This window comes from Grammomys surdaster, unplaced genomic scaffold (genome assembly GCF_004785775.1).
Source record: "Grammomys surdaster isolate TR1022 unplaced genomic scaffold, NIH_TR_1.0 272, whole genome shotgun sequence".
In the NCBI taxonomy this organism is placed as follows: domain Eukaryota; kingdom Metazoa; phylum Chordata; class Mammalia; order Rodentia; family Muridae; genus Grammomys; species Grammomys surdaster.
The window spans coordinates 1-17,909 of NW_021604713.1; the positions used below are offsets into that span (position 1 = coordinate 1).

Below are 17,909 nucleotides of genomic sequence, written 5' to 3' on the forward strand. Positions count from 1 at the left end.
AGGTAGAGGCCACTCAGTAAAAACTATGCTTAAGGAGCAAGTAGTGGAGGCCACTCAAGATGCACAAGGAAGTGTTTGAGAGTGTTCAGTGACCTTTCCTTTATGTCTCCTTGGCATGAAAATGAATACCAAACAGAGTTGTTGCAGTGGGCAACAGATGCAGAAAGAATTTCCTGCATCTGTGCTGTGAGAAGTTGGAGATGGAGCAATAGACGTGTCCAAGGTCATAAAGGTGTTAACATTTTTACAGCCAGAGTTCATCAAGCAGTTGGAACTGAATACAGTGGGGAATCTGTCCAAACTGGCAAAATTTATACCTTGCATTAGCAATATAAGAAATCTTCAAAAACTCATGCTAGTACGCATCCTTGCCTTGGAACAAGAACTCACACACACACAAGGAGAATCAGAATGTCACTAAGATCATTTCTCTGATTCCCAAACTCAGCCGTCTCCAGGATCCCATTATTGATGATGTCATTTTTCTCCCAGACCACATGGAAGAGTTAGTTGTTCAGGAGTCTGGAGGCCCTACTGCTGTCTCTCAAGATCACTCTGTGCCAACTCTCTCAGTTAGATTTGGAGTCATTTGCCCAGCATTGGAACTACAGTCATCTATGCTTGAGAGGTACCACTTTAACTTACTTGAACATCTCATGCCTCTAAAAGTTTTCTTAGACCATGTTGGAGATAATCTGCAGACTCTGGAATTAGAGGACTGCAAGACGAATGACTCTCGCCTCAGTATCCTTCTGCCTGCCCTGATCCAATGTCTCCAGCTCACAAGTATCAATTTGTTTGGTAATGACATCTCCATGGATGCCCTGAAGGACTTTCTACTCCAGACTACCAATATGAGCCAGCTGACCACAGAAATGTACCCTGCTCCAGTAGAGGTCTATAATGACTTTAATTATGTTGAAGTAGAGACATTTTCTCAGCTTTGTGCTGAACTAATGGACAAACTCAGGGCTGTAAGGAAGCCCAGGTCAATCTGCTTTGGTTCCAATCCCTGTTATGACTGTGATACACGTTATAACTATCAAGATGATGTCATATTTTGTTTGTGTGTTCAGTATCGACAGCAATATTACTTCTGGGTACTAAAAAATTAATTCCTAGGGACTGGTCTCTCATGCAGAGGACCCAAAACACATGGTTTTGGACATTTCTCAACATGATGAAACAATGGTCGAAACTCCTGTCTGGACTTCATTGGCTTTCTCCTATGTATGAAATTATGGTCAGATTCTGAAAACTTGATGTTCTCTCTGTGGTTGGTGTGCTTCTCGGTCATTCAGCAATTGGTCCTTAAGATTTTCGTCAGAACAGTTCTTGTTGACTGTACACAGTAATGGAGGGATACTGTGTTGTCTAACCTTTTGTTTTATACGACCTCTCAATGTGCAGTGAAGCTATTCTGACATCTCTCCTTTTGCATCTGCCTGGTGGCTCATGTGTAAAGTCTTCAAAGTAGCAATGTATGCAAAGCCAACTCTTGAAGGGAGTTTTGGTGAATGAGAGTAGATTGCAATCCAGGGTAGTCAGGCTAGTAGGAGTTGTCTGGGCATTCAAGAGGAGTGGGGTATTAGCCACCTTTTAAAATCATTTTCCTTTCTTTTTTTCGAGACAGGGTTTCTCTGTGTAGCCCTGGCTGTCCTGGAACTCACTCTGTAGACCAGGCTGGCCTCAAACTCGGAAATCCTCCTGCCTCTGCCTCCCAAGTGCTGGGATTAAAGGCGTGAGCCACCACTGCCCAGCTCCTTTTTCTTTCTAATGATGCATTTTAGCTTACACTGACCTTGAATGCCTTGTCCGCTTCCTTCCACTTACAGATTGTTGAGGTTGCTGGCAAATAACCTCCATGGCCGTCTTGTAGACCACTTGACTCTGAGGCCCTGTTTGTTCTTCATGGTTCCCAACCTCTGATCGGCCTCTTGCGCATTAAGGACTCCAGTAGTATCTGTCCTCTAAAATGATTGTCACTCCCTAGGAAGGAACTGCATAATGGATGTGCCCGAGTCTACCCATTGTGTTCCATTGTGTCTATATAATCAGGTATCAATAAAGAATGCACCAAAAAAAAAAATCATGTAAATATCTGACACTTGACCCATAAAGGGGTTGGGATCTTCAGGTTGAAAACCACTGACTTAGGGGCAGTTGATCATAGGATGGCCACAGGTTCTAGGTCAAGGTTTATGACTTTTGGGGATCTTTTGGTATACACGGGGTGCCATGGTTAGAAGTGAGTTCTATATGGTAAGAGACCTTCTCACCAGACTAAGCTGGAAGCAGGAATCAGGGGAGCCTATTGAGGAAAGGTGGAAGCCTAACCAGGACTTCTCCATGAATCTGTCCCTGCAGGCATGGAGGAAAGAGTTAAAGGACCCCACCTCATTAGTGCCCTGGACTACTTGAGGGAGACACCCGGGGCAAGCTTATCAGTGGCAAGGGCCCTTCCAGCAGCTCCCAGAAGCTCAGGGACATTCAATATATATTATTTTCCCTAAAGGAGATTCTCCCATTTCATAATATCGATGGTTTCTCAACTCGGTCCATGTCAGGGCTAAACTTGTATCTCTACAGAACAAGGGGTCCTTCCAGAAAAGGCACTGAGGGAGTAGATAATACAGGGCCGATCTCAGGGAAGGTTCACGACCTTTGAACTCTGGGGCAGGTGGGTCAGACCTCATAAAGCCCCAGGATACTTGATGTTATCTTTTTCATTTTAAATTATTTGAGTCAGGGTCTCAAGTAGCCCTTATTGGCTTGGAACTCACTGTGTAGAACAGGTTGGTCTCAGACTTGTGTCCAGATTCCTGGTTTGGGGATTACAGATATGAGCCACAATGTCTGCTGAGCACTGGGCTCTGATATTGAGGGACCCAGGATCCAAGGGATAGGGATGATCATGAGACAACCCTGGGGAAGGGGGCCAGCGGCTGAAGGAACTCACTGATACTTGGCTCTTCCTCACTGCGTTTCAAGGCTGCTATTGTTCTTTATGCTGGAGCATGGGAAAGGCAAGGCTATCTGGCGCCCCCTAGGGTTCAAAGGCTGGAATGCAGCTGAGGTGAAAAAGGAAGGACCGGAGCTCTGAGGTTTGTGTGAGGCATTCCCTCTAGGTGCCTGAATTCTCTCGGGTGTATGATGCCTAAATAACTGTTAGGAACAGATCTGATATGGTTGATCTGAGAAAGCAAATGTATCAGTACTACTCGAACTCTGTAGAACGGTCTGGAACTACCTCTCCCAACCTTGATAAACAAAACATCCCTCAGCTTCCACAGCAGTGTGGCAAAACATGAGACTGGGACTTAGGGAATCAGGAGTCATCACTGATTCAGCCCTGGTGTGTATGTGTGTGTAGTGAAGACATCAGCTCCAGCAATGGGGAGTCTCTGCCCTGTGTGTGTGTGTGTTTAGTGAAGACATCAGCTCCAGCAATAGGAAGTTTCTGCCCTGTGGTTTGCTCTCTTGGGACAGGTAGCACTCTCAGGAAGCTTGAGAGGCTAACACCCAATCCTGTATAAGGCTCACAATGATACCTGTGGCCGGACAGGACTATCCAGAGATGGGATGGCTGAAGGGGACTATGGCAGCCTGGCTTAGAAGGGCAGAGGGTATCAGAGGGAGGGTTGGAAGTGGTGAGGTATGCGGAGACCCAGGAGTCCAGCTGCACTGTGTGGAAAGGAGGTGTAGCCTGGGATGTGGTGCGTAGTGACTTGGCAGGTTCCCATGCTGCTCGCTGGCTGAGCTCGGGTGTCTGTTAATCTTGAGCCAGCACACCCTGCTCAGCCTTGCACAGGCTCTTCACACGTTTCACCGTGGCAAAGCAACTGCAGACTGGCTAGAATCTTTATCTTAAAGCTGCGATATCAGAACATCTCAACCCCCTGGTTTGGTGACTGATTTGGGGTACGAAGTATTTTGGAGGGGCTGGTGATTATCGATAGCAATTCTGCTGGACTTGCTGGGAGCGAGACACATGCTCTTCTTCGGCATGCACTGACCTGCAGTTTAGACTTAGAACTCCCATGGAGTGTTTCCCTCGTGTAGAAATTGGGGCAGCGGCAAGGAGTACACTCTGTCTTGGTACATTTCTCCAGTTCTTGGATTAAGCCTCAATGGAAATTTCTTCTAGGACCTTTTACTCATAGAAAACCCGAACATCTCTTTTTACCATTACGAATTTGAGTCTGATCTCCATGGATTCTCAGTGTAGACGGTGGATCGCTGTCATTTCTACCATTGTTCCCTAATCTCTGGTCCTCGTACTCGGGCTGATACACCTGTGCTGGCACACTCCGATGATATCCCCAGAGCTGAGCAGAGCTGGAACTGCTTATATACTGCACAGGAATGCTACCATTCTCAGGCACTGTGGCATGCTTCAGGGGAGAAGCAGGATCAGCAGGACACAGTTCTTGCTTTCAAGGAATTTATAGACTTGGGACATGCTATTAAATGAGCCACAGCGTACAGTGGGACACTATGTACACTTATGCAAGTCTGTGCAAAACCCAGAAGGCACCTAAGGGAAGGAATTCTGCCTGGCAAGGGGAGGGAGGGGAGCCACCAAGGACTTGATTTGGAATGACAAAATGAGAGTAGGGCTGGAGGCAGGTTATGCTCCAGGGTACCAACTTCCTTGCTTAGGTGGCAGTGGTTCTTTGGTTGTCCGCCCCCCCACCCCCCCCCCCTGGTTCACCCCCGCTCGCCATGGATTAACTGTTTTGAACTCATAATGTTTCCTGTAGAAAAGCTGAACCTAGCCTCTCTGGTAATAAACTAAAGTCATTTGGTCACATGAGCTACCTACCCTGCAGTCTCTAGCCCAAGGAACGATGAGTATTTTATTTTTAAAAAATTGTTTACTGGGATGGAACACACCCAGAGGCTCTCCTGGGGTCATGTGGTGCAGGCAGGTGCTGCTACAATGAGCAGGTATGTGATGGAGAGATGGGAGAGAAAGAGAAGAGGAATGCAAAGCTCTGTGAAGACAGGCAGAGCTGGGAACCTGAGGGTGGTGAAGAACGGCCTGGTGTGAGTAGCCACCTGTCCACGGTGAGGTCCTGGTCTGTTCTGCTGCTGAAGACCATGTCTTGGCCCGTGGTCGTGCAGCACTGGGGGTCTGTGTTGATGTCCATGGCCCATGTTACCACCAATGGCCATGTGGAAGTCCGAGGTCTAGGCTGCTGCCTGGGGCCATGCTGATGGCTGAGCAGAGCTGGCCCCGCCCCTCACCTGGGCAAGGCAGGAGAGCTGGTGGGCTGACCAACTCCTTTACTACCCAGAGCTTTAAGTTGGCCCACTCCAACATTTACCCCATGTATGAATTGCTGGGGCACATGAAAGAGCCAGTCCTGTAGATCCAAAGCTTCAAGATCTCCACAGCAGAGGGCAACAAAAGAATATCCAAGAGGAGTCCCAGTCAGGATCTGGTATAGATGATGTAGCAAAAGGCAGAGGCCTCGAAGCAGAATAATGAACATTCTCAAGTAAAGCTGTTTGGGTAAAAGGGTGTCCTGTGTGACACGGTGAAGCTTTTGCAGTCAGATTTTTTGGTTTTATTTTTTGTTTTTCTTTGGGACGGGGGCAGGGTTGCAGTGGGCAGAGTGCAAAGATGGAGGGATGGGGAGATGAGTGGGATTGGCATGCATGATGTGAAGTTCACAAAGAATCGGTAAAAATTAAAAAAATATTAAAAAATTGTTTATTGGGACTGGGGATGTGGCTCAGTTGTTAGAGTGCTTGTTTAGAGTGCATAAAGCCTCAGGCTTGATCCCAGCAACACGTAGAATCAGTGTGGTGGCTCAGGCCCGTGTTTCTAGCAGTCAGGAGCATCAGATGTTCAAGGCATGCCTTGGCTTCTTAGCAAGATCAAGGCCAGACTGGGTCTGAACAACAACATTAATATAATAATAATAATAATAATAATAATAAATATTTTAAAAATAATAATAGGGTTTGGGGCTCAGCAGGTAAAGTACTTGTAACCTGTAGTTCAAGCATAACGGCCTGAACTCACATCCCCAAGACTCATGTAAAACGCTGGTCATGGCGCAGGTGTCTGTATCACACACATGCTGGGAAGGGTGGATCCCAGGGCTCACTGGCTGACTAGTTTATCCAATCAGTAGCTCCAGGTTCAGTGAAGGGACCTTGTCTCAAAAACTAAGGTGGAGAGGACTGAGAAAGATACCTGACTTTGATCTCTGGCCTCCATATACACGTATGCACTTCTGTGTATGTATGCACACATACCACACACTTGATTTTTTTTTTTTACATATTTTTTCTTTTGCGATTGTAAGTTTGACATAAGCAAGCCTGCCAAACCACAGTGAGTTTATCCACCAGACGGTGTCTTCCCTCTCTGCCACCCTGAACCACAGCAGGGTCCAGACAGGTGAGGGATTTGATGCTCATAAAATCACGTGAGTGTTTCAGGCAGGCATGGGTGGAAGAGGTCTTCTAGCTTCTCCTCCCATTTCCCTGCAAACAGCTGTGCTTATTCAAGCCATTCAGAAGGCAGGTTGGTGGCCAAGCCAGCTTAGTCAGTCAACAGGTTCTCCAGCAGGACTGAGGATTAAAAGAAAAGAGATCATTAGACAGTATTGTAGCATGACCCCAGCCAGTTCTGAGGCTGAAGGCTGAGGCAGATTTATTTTTTCCCAATTTGCTTTTAAACCATTTTAATTACATGCAAGTATTTAGGTCAGTTTTAGGTTGAACTAGCAATACAATAAATGCAAATAGTCAAGGAACAAGCAAGGCAATAAGCAAAGTCCTGTGATCACTCCCGTGATCACTGTTTCTAAGGGCTTATCAGGATGACCACAATATCTGAGCCTACTTCCCTGTCCTAGCCCAAAGTCATATTCATGTCTAAAGCCTACTTCTTTGTTCTAGCTTCAGACTTAGATTACTGACTGAAATTATTTCTCTGTTTTAGCCTAAAATTAGATTCCTGCCTGAACTTACTTCTTCGTCATGTCCCAATGTCAGATTCCTGCCTAAAACCCGTTTCCTTGTCCTTGGCCAATGTTAGATTCATGCCAAGAAGCTCCAAAAGCTCTCCACAGGATGGACTTCTGTACAAAGAACACACATGGGAATCTACTTTAGAAATCAGGTTTAGGTTTGATTTTATATGGACCCAATATTGACTGTAAGGGGAAAGTAAAACAAAAATCCAGTGAACCTTCATCTTCCCGGGGAGGGCAGCAGTCACTATTGCATGACTGTTTCTTCTGCTCACTATGGAAACCTCAGAGTTCACGCACACCTGGGTAAAGGTGAGGGCAGGAACTCTAGCGGCCTTTGAGGGACAGTGTTAGCTCAGGCAGGCCATCGGTGTGGCCTCAAAATTTTGGCTTTTTTAAAAAGAAAACATGTGTGATGGTTCATACCTAAAAATGGTATTCCTTGAGAAGTTGAGGCAGGAGGAGTACTTTGAGCCACATAAAGAGTTCTAGGACAGCCTGGAATACAGTGTGAGACTCAGTCTCAAAAAGTAGTAGTAAAATAAATAAAGATAGATGGCATATTTGTACAAATCCTCAAGATGTAAATGCAGGTGACAGTTTGAAATATCTAAATGGCTCTGAGAATGAGTAGAGAGGTTCCAAAGGAAGAAGTGTCCTGGCCCGATGATACCGGAAATGTATCCCTAGCCCATACCACAGACTTGGTGCAGGTTTATTATCTGGTACCAGCTGAATGACAGCTCTTACAGATAACAGTAACAGACAAACAAAAAGCATTAGTTCTCCTCCATCTCCTATTTATTTTGTTTTTTCTTCTTTGGATGAACACTGTCAGTGATATTTGTACATGCTTTCTTCATTCTCCGGGAAGCTGCAAGTTCCTTTCTGAGGAGAGTGCCTCTCCATCCTAAGTAGCTAAGAGCTTCTGCAGTGGATTTTTAGTGTGGATTTTTGGTTGTCTTAGCTTATCCTTAGCACATTTGTCTGAAATATTTCCAGTTGTTGTTTTCTTTGGTGCCAAACATAGGATCATATTTTAAAAAACAATATTCCAAGGCTGGGCTTTGTGGGTAAAGGACTTGTCACACGAGCATGATGATCTGAGATTGAATGATTGAATTCCCAAAAATGACACATGAAGCTGGGTAAGGTGGCAATGCTTCTGCAAATCCATCTTTCCTATGGTGAGATGCTAGGTGAAGACAGAGTCCCAGAAGCTCACAGGCCACTTAGTCCATTAGATACTGTGGTAAACAACAATATGTGTGTGTGTGTGTGTGTGCTGCCAACAAAGTAGAAGTCAAGAACAAACATTGGGGGTGCCCTCTGGCTTCTGCATTATGCTGTGTCACGTGAGCACCCACATATGCATCATATTTATACATACCCATAAGCCTAACATCACACACACAAGAAAAAAAAAAGATTCCAAGGTCTATGCTTGCTTTCATTGGTAACACATTGGATTCCATCAAATGGCCATTTACTAAATCAGACTTGTGTACTGTATTGTTCCTAGTCTCTTTATAGTTTATTTATTTCAGATTCAGGAATCAGATCTTTAAGATACATCATCACCTTGCATGTATGTTCTCTAGTTCCCTTTGGGTTTAGTAGTTTGGAGTTTGTGTGTCCTGTAGTAACATTGTTTAGAACAAAGAAATTCTAGTTGTTCTGATTCTTCAAAAGGCACATTTTACTACACAGCAATGAGTCTCAGGACTCTGACACTTTTAATCCTAAATCCCACTTTGCTGCTGTTGCTGTATCTATCTTTATTACTGGCATTTTAGGGGGGAAAGTCCTGAGAGGTGGTGAGGACCTGACAGAGGCAATGTAGTCATTGTGGCCATATCGAGAAGAACAGATAAGAGATTCAGTGATCCTGGTCCATACTGAGGCACTGACGTCAGCTTCCATGGAGGAAGACCTGGGGTGGGAAGAAGACCTCGTAGCAGAGTGGAACTGTGGTCTGGTGGCCATTTTCAGTTTGGTTCTAAAGTCCTGATGGCTAGGGGGACTGCCAGTCGCTCTGTGGTGACAACTTGTGCTTGCCGGTGATCTTGTCTCAGGGTAATCTGTCATCTAGGCATGCTGCCCCAAAGTGACTGAAAGATTAAGACTTTCAGGAACCTTGTTTATGTATGTGTGTATATGAGTGTGCATGTATGTGTATATATGAGTGTGCATGCATGTGTGTATTTCAGTATACATGTATGTGTGTATATGAGTGTGCACTCATGTGTGTATTTGAGTATACATGCATGTGTGTATTTGAGTGTGCATGTATGTATGTATATGAGTGAGCACGCATGTATGTATTTCAGTATACTGTATGTGTGTGTATGAGTGTGCATGCATGTGTTTACACATGTGTGTGTATGGGCGTGGAGACTAGATGACAACCTGGGTGTCCTCCTTCAGCTCTCTCCCTTTTTTGTCTGTCTGTCTGGTGAGGTCTCTGATCCTGGAGCTCACTGCACAGGTCACTTGACCATCAGCACATCCACGGACCCCTCTTTCCTTCCAAGTAGGGTCATGAGTGCACACCACCAGGCCCGGATGTTCCCTGTGGGTTCTAAGGCTCAACCTCAGGCAAGTGCCTTATGAGCAGAACTGCCCCAAGCCTGCTGCCTGTGTGTTCAAAGTGTTTTCCCAGGGACAGCATGGGTGGTTATATCTAGGGGTGACAAGGGGCTGGCCCTTAGGTACACTCATCCTGCTTTCTTCTTCTGTCAGCATTTCCTTGTGCATTCTCAAGCCACTATTCTCTTGGGTGTCTAATGCCTCCTGTGTGGAAACCATTCTCCCAGCCATCGGAGTAACAGGACTCTTCTATTTTGACTCATCCTCGAGATCAAAGGGCTCCATCCCCAAGTTCATTTTCCAGAAGGCCTCTTAGATGTGAGCCTTTGTATGCCTGGAAATACAACCTCTGGGCGTTAACACTCTCCCCAGCTCAGCTGTGTGGGTTTGCTTAGATCACATGTTCTTTCCTCCTGGACAGTTTGTCTTTGTTATGGCACTGGTTGCTGCTGGAAGGGCATTTGGAAACTGCCTTATTATTCCTGTGAATTTTTTGTCTTGAAACACACACGCACACACAAACACACACACACATTTAATGGATTAGCCAGAATGTCTGCTTCTGTAGACATTTCTTAATAAATTGTGTTTTCAATCTTTTAAAATTGTTTTGTTATTATTTATGTGTATGAGTGTTTTACCTGCACATGTCTGTGCACCACATGCTGTGACCACAGAGCCAAAAAAGGGACATCAGATCTCCTGGGACTGGAGTTGCAGATAGTTGTGAGCCACCATGTAAGTTCTGGGAATTAAGCCAGTGCCCTTAACCACATGTGTTCAGTCTTTATACTCCCAGGTAGATCCATTAATAGCCATGTAACTTCAGAGAGATTGCTTCTCCCAAGAGACTGTTTCTAGAATCAACAAATAGTAGCAATATTTGTCTTAACCACCACACAGAACCAGAAGACAATAAGGAGGCAGGAAGTATCGGGCAAGTCAGGCGGTATGTGATGTCATTATTCGGTGTCAGGTGGCATGACGTCGGGCTGTGCAGGGCTCCACTCCATTGCTGCCAACTCTTACTCCTTGCAGGGCTGGCTTAGCCTGTCAGTTATTTAGAAGCCTCGCTTCCCCTTCTTTCCATTGGCTGACAGGGGATGCTTTCCACAATGTAAACAGCCCAAAAAGTGTAATCAGTTTCAAGCCGATTAACCCCAGAGGACAAGGTGGTAGTGGACTGAGCTGAATGCTCAGCCTGAGGTTGAAAGAAGGATCCCAGAGGTTGGAGGCGTCCTCGCTATGCCTCCTGCTCAGGCTGGACCCTGAAGTGAGTTACAGAGTCTGTGCTGAGCTGGACTGAATGGGTGGACACAGGTGCTCCAGGAAGTGCTTCTCAAGGTGGGCTCCGGCATTGATTACTTTTCCTGTTACTGTAAGAGAAGGCCTGGTGGAAACAACCCTCTGGCTGCAACTTGAGATGTCCCCTCCCACATATCCCTGCAGCCACAGGGCTGTCACATATCCCACAATTCCTGAAATCACAAGCCACGATAAACCTCCTCACTTTTAAGTCGTTTACGTCATGGGATTTTCTTTTTACGATGAGCAACGTAACTAATAGGGTAGCCTAGGCAGACTCCAAATTCTTGATCCTTCTGAGCTGCAATCAAGCTGTCCTGGAGAGGCGATAGTGTTCCTCTAGACATCTGGGGAACACTTTATCAGCATTAGGGTCTGAGGAGATGTCCCAGGATCCAAAGTGCTTTCTGTGAGAATTTGAGAAGTGGAGCTTGGTTTACCAAAAATCCACATAAATATGGTGCTGACATAACAGCCTACCTGCAATTCTAGCCTTAGAAAGTAGGGACAGGATTTCCTGAGGAAGCTGGCTAACAAGATTAGGGGAATCTTGCTCTGAGATTGTTTGAGAGTTGAGTTCTGAGTTTGTTTCCGAGACTTTGTTTCAATAAAGAAGGTGGAAGAGATACTGAGAATAATTTCAGGCATCAACTCTGGGGCCTTCAGAGGCACACCTACACACATACATGAGTTCCCACATACATGTGTACGTCCATACATGTGAAACCATGTATACACACAGAACATCAAGAAAACTGAAGACGGGAAATATTTCCACTGTGATGGGGGTATAATTAATATACAAAGAGCTACACCACATAGTTAATGTGCATATTTGGCAAGACTGGGCATAAGCAAATGTTATTAAAGTCATCATCTTAATGATAGGTGATAAATGTGCATTTATTACCTCCAAACATTTCCTCACACCCCCTTTTAATGAGAACAGCGCATGTGGTCTGACCTCTTCTCAGTGTTGAGCACACCGGCTTGCCAGCTGCTGATGTAACTTCACACTGGACGGTGTCAGACCTTGGTTTAAAGCATTTCCTATTCACTCTTCATAGATACAAGTGCAAACCTTCCTGTCTTCAGAATGTTCATTTTAGCCACTCCTGGTGGCACCCACTCTGTAATCTCAGCACTGGGGAGGGATAGGAAGGCAGATCTCTATGAATTCAAGGCCAGCCTGGGCTACAAAGGGAGTTTCAGGACAGCCAGGGCTACATAATGAGAACCGGTCTAAGAAAAAAATGTTTATTCCCTCTGGACGTTATGATACATGTCTGTAATCCCAGCACTTGATGGAGGTAGGAGAGTCAGGTGTTCAAGGCCAGCCTCAGGTACATGGCAAGTTTGAGGGCAGCCTATGTTATAAAAGGACCTGTCTCAAAACTCAAAGAAAACCAGAGGATTTGCTTCCTATGATACTATTCCATAAAAACAACATATGTGGTCCCAATATAAGGAGGACAATCTTCTGTTGGCTTTAAAGATGACTTAGTATGTTAACAGCTAAACATAATTCAGTCCTCTGTCTTGTGCTCTTGCCACTCAGCCAATAATCTTTTAATTTGCATTTATTTATTCATGCTTACTTTAAATTTTTACTTTTAACATTATTATTATTATTAATCATTTTTTTTTCAAGACAAGGTTTCTTTGTGTATCTCTGGCTGTCCTGGAACTCACTCTGTAGACCAGGCTGGCCTCGAATTCAGAAATCCACCTGCCTCTGCCTCCCAAGTGCTGGGATTAAAGGCTTGTGCCACCACTGCCCAGCTATTATTATTTTTTGAGACAGGGTTTTGTTATGTAGTCCAGGTTGGCCTTGAACTACTGAGCTAACCATCCTCCTGCCTTAGACACTTGAGTGCTGAAATTACAGGTGAGTTCAGGGACACCAGGCCTTTAGCCAAGACCTTGCAGTGGAGGCCTGTCTTTTCTACTTACCAATGCAGGGTAATAGCCACCTTGGAAGTCCAGGCCCAAATGGAAATTACACATTCTACACATTAATAAGCATGTGGGAGTGGATTTCTCCCTACTGGGAGATAGTTTCCTCTGAGGGTGGACAGATCTGCACGGGCTCCAGCCTCTGAGGTATAAGATAGCTAGAGAGTAGTTGGGGCAAAGACCTGATGTATGGAAATGGGGGGAGGGCAAGGTTGTGTGTTGCTAGTTCATCCTGGAAGATGCAGGTGTTACTCTTCTGTCTAAACTCCACCTCTACAATTACCTGGCAACAGCCAGGTATGCTCCTTCCCACAGTTACCTGGCAACAGCTGGGTAGGCCTACCCACTATAAAAGGGGCTGCTTGCCCCCTCCTCGCTCTCTTGCTTCCTTGATCCCTCTGCCTGCAGGTTGTCTGTCCCCTCTCCCCTCCCCACTTCCCTTCCCCCTCTCTCCACGTGGTCATGGCCGGCCTCCATGTGTCTCTTCTCTCCACCTTTCCTCCCATTTCTCTCCCCACCTTTGCCCTCCGCCCTAAATAACCCCCCCCCATGGAACCGTTTGGTCTGGCGTTATCTGTCTAAGCTATGAGCGAAAATCTAACAGCAGGTCTTGCCGCCAACTGCTGGTTGGATGAAGGAACCTATACCGAGCATGTGATTATATCATGGAGAGACCTCACGAATTATGAGGTTGAGTTTCATTTTGTTGGCCTCCTGGGGAATTTTGACTTTTCGATTTGGAGAGATAATCTGAAGATGACTCTGTGTGTGTGTGTCTGTGTCCAGCAGCCTTCTTATGGTAGTGCATGTTCTCTTAGGACTTAATCTTGTTGGCTTGAATGTTTCCTTCCTGTACACGCAAAGCACAAGCCCACATTTTCTTTCTGTCAGGGCTCCTGCCTTCTCCAATAGTTTCAGGTTTCTGGAACGTCTGTATGCGGGCTTCAAAGTCCGGGCCAATGTTTGGCCTTCGACCTTATCTCATGCCTTTGCTTTGAGTAGGACACAGGGGTGTCATAAGAAAGGAGGACACAGAGCAGACATTTGTGGCGAGTTGTCCTGTACACTGGCTGCATTCTTACGTATACATGCTTGTTTCTCCACTGAGCCTCTATGACCAGAGGCACCAGGGTACTACATGAGCTGAACTACATCGATTGTCAAGTGAGGTTCCACTCTGTGGAGTTGGTTCACTGGGAGGAGCAAGATTCATGCCCCTGCCTCCACTTGCTTCTGTTCCATCTGTTTTCCTCAGACCTCACTGGCTTCAGCTTGCAGTGAAGATGGCAGACAACCAGTGTCCTGTAATCTCTGTTGACAATAGGAAGGTCTAGACCCCTAAGGAACCATAAATAAATGGAGGGGCAGGGGTGAGACAGAGGGAGATGACAGACACCGGGTCCCAGGAAGACAGAAGCGTGCTGGTACCATGACTGTTGCCCTATCTATCTCCTCTGTTGTTGAAAGCTCTTCTCAGCCATCTTGCCTATGCTTTCAGCTGGTGGGAATAGGCAGGGATTCACCTCCCTGGCTCTGGTACTCTATGGCTGTCCACTTTACCTAGGGTCTTTGGTCCACTCAGAGGCTCTGTTATATCAGCTCTGGGGTTTTACTTTTGTCTCATTTTCATGGAGGAGAAACACAGGACAGTATTGGCCAAGAGACACCAGGATGCTGGCTAGAAGGTGGGACATTTGTTCACCTGACCATCCTGGTTGTCCTTACTGTTGGCTCTGTTTTCTCTCGTTTGATGTCTAGAATGAGAGGACAACTGTCTGGCCACCTTAGCTGAGTTGCCTATTAAGAAATACATTTGAGAAAGGGAGAACGAAGCACAAACCTAGAGCGCCACCTAGGGGAGGTGCCCCTGTACTTATGGCCAGTCCAAACTGTTTTTTGGTTTATGAAAACCAAGAACTTACACACACACACACACACACACACACACACACACACACACACAGAGTGAGACAGAAAGAAAACAAATAGCTATTCACACCCTAAGACTTGTCTCTTCTTTGCAGGCCATTCCTGCAGTTCAACAGTTTACAAACCTTTCCCCCATGGAGGAGAAGCAGCAGCAAAGCAATGGCTACCCTTTCAAACCGAGAGCAACACACACGCACTGGCTCCTAGTCAGAGGTTTTCCTTTTGTCCTCCACATCTCCCTTTAAAACATGACAATAAACACCCAGGGATGTCCCTGGATGAACTACTTGTACCTGGTCAAGTCCCACCTAAGGCCAGAGGCTGTCACATTCAAAATCTCCATCTCTAACCCTCTGCCAAACCCCAGCCTGCATCACCCCAGAGCCTGCTTAACAACTCACCCAGACTGTTGACCTCCCTGAAACCTGCTCCACATACAGGTGGCTGAGAGAAGCCGCCCAGGAGTCAGCCTGGACTCTCCTCTGAGCCAATTGATCCAGCAGGGGTCCCCCAGGGTTTACCTCAAACTGTCTCTAGAATCTGACAACTGCTCATCACCAAAGTATGGCTACCAGATCTGTGTCAACACAATCCCCTGTCCTCGATTACTGCAATTGTATCCTTACTGGCTCCCTGCTCCCAACTCTGCCCCTCACCAGTGAACTTCAGTGGAACAGCCCTGAGATATGAGCTGCTGTTTCCCCTCTGCTGGAAAGCTTGCCAGTGGCTCCCCACTGGATTAGAAAGCAAAGCTCAAGCCCAATGACTTACGAGGCTCTGCCTAACACGTACCCAGGCCACCTGATTTCCTCCACTATTTACCCAGTCCACTGCTCTACACAATAACCTCCTCAAAGCCCCGGGCTGTGCCCTGGCTCTCCCTCTGCTCCTCTTCCAAGTGTTTGCTTAAAAGTCACCACCCTGGTAGAACCAGCCTGGCCGACTGTTCTCACCCAACAATGCACACAGAAAGTGTATTTGCTCAGTTCTCTGGAGCTGAGGTAGAGCAGTCGTGGTAACACACTTTGGCTTAATTAAAAGTGGGGTATCTTTATGTCCTGGTTTGTCTGGGATCATGCCACTTTACACCCTGTTACCCGAGTGTAATTGTCTTTTCCACTTCTCAGAAGTGATATGGTTGGCTGATAAATTCTATAATTATCCTACGATAAATTCTATAATTATCCTGTGACCTCTGACACACTTGGCTTCCTCCCCAGCTCTTGTCACCTGTATGCTAAAGGTTCACCGCTCATAATCACCTCATTGCTTTTCTGCTGATCCCCAGAGGAGGCAACAAACACCTCTGAACTCTCCCCCAGCCCTCCACCCATCTTTCTGTGAGATGGTACAGGCACACAAGGGCATGAATGGACACACAAAGACATACTTCTGTGATACTCTGTGGAGACAGAAGATAAACTGTGTAAGGGCGGCTCCTTGACTATTTCTGAATAGACAGTCTGAGGCAACTTCCTTTTCCTCCCCTCCCCCCAGGGCCTCTTGTAGTGCAGTCTGACCTTTAGTTTTTTCCAAAGCCAAGGGTGACCTTGAACTCCAGATGATCCCCCTGCCTCATCTCCCCAAGCTCTAGCTTTATGGGTGTGCACAATCCAATTGTTCCTGGAGCCACTCTTTCCCTCCCTCCCCTGTCAAGCACATTGCCATTTAATTAAGTTTCCTGTGTGCTTTCAAGCCAACAGGTCACAGGTGCCCCAATGGTCTTAATCCCTTTTCAGCTCTTCTGCAAAAATGTGTTGGGATTTGTTTTGTTTTCAATTCTGTTTTATATCTTTATTTCATTTTTTTTCTATTTACTGGACAAAAGCTATGCATAAAATATGATTATGGAGGGTTGAGAGATCCGTGACAATAGCAAATCAAAAAAAAAAAAAAAATCTCCAAACTTTGGTTACTTAAATGGAAAAGGAAACCAATCATGCAATATGAATCATGCAATTTTGAAGTAAAGAAGAACATTAAATGGATTCACGCCAACATGACTTGTGGGCCTCTAGAGACCTTTTAAAAGTTCAGCAGGAGAAAATAGTTGATTCGGGAGAATTCCTTAAATGTAAATTAGGAATAATTCTTATTGACATAAGAATCAAGGGGTCTCTCCTGTCTAAGGCTGGGGGTGTCATTAGTCTGTTGTTCTTGTGGGGAGCAGTCGGCCCAAGTAGCCTAACCTAGTTTAAGATATAAGCATATCCATTATATATTTTGTATACATATTATATCAAAAACTGTGCTTTAACAGGAGCTGCTGGTCGGCTTTCCCTTCCCCAGAACGTTACGGCAGCCTGATCGAACTTATCAGTAAGAAGGGCAGCTTTGGTCCACTCTTCCTAACGGGTGTCCATGTTTATTAACATTGATTGGCCAGAAGTTCTGCTTCTTCCTTAAGTAGTAACGCCTCCTACCAACTTTCCCAGTCACCTGGATGCCTGCTTAAGTTGATACTGTGGTGGGTCCAGTTCGATGTAGGCCCTGGAGCCAGGGAGAAAGTGGTACTGGGTGTGACTGATGATAGTGCCTCAGCATTTGTGAGGTTGGTGATGGCTAGATAAGACACACACAAACGAATATTTAGTGTTAAAAATGTATAGAATTCCGACACACTACAACAATAAATCTTGAAGGTGTTACTGAAATACTCCAGTCATGAAAGGACAGTGTGTAGGTTCAATCACATGAGGTTCTCAGAAAGTAGAATGGTGGTTGCTTGGGGCTGTGAGAGGGGAATGGAGAATCATTTCTTAAAATGGGCACAGGGGCTGGAGAGGAGTCTTGGTGGTTAAGGCAGTCTCTGCTCTTTGAGAAGTCCAGAGTGCTATTCCAGCACCCACAAAGAACAGCTTACAACAGCTCTGGGAGATCTGATGCCCTCTTCTGGTCTTCATGGGCACCTGCATACACACACACATACCCACACACAGATACATGCACCTAAAAATAACACATTTAAAGAATGGAAACAGTTTCAGTGGTGCAAGATGAAAGACTTCTGGCAATGCCAACAAGTAGTGTCACTATCGGCACAGTCCTGTTAATATCCTCAATGCCACCAAACTGCACGCTTACAAACGGGCACAATGAGACATCTTATGAAATTTAAGAAAACGAGAAAAGATAAGC

General features: G+C 45.7%; 1 pseudogene; it reads left to right on the forward strand.

Moving 5' to 3' along the window:
• Positions 1-4: 4 nt before the first annotated feature.
• LOC114628830 lies at positions 5-1,115 on the forward strand (annotated as a pseudogene).
• Positions 1,116-17,909: the final 16,794 nt, after the last annotated feature.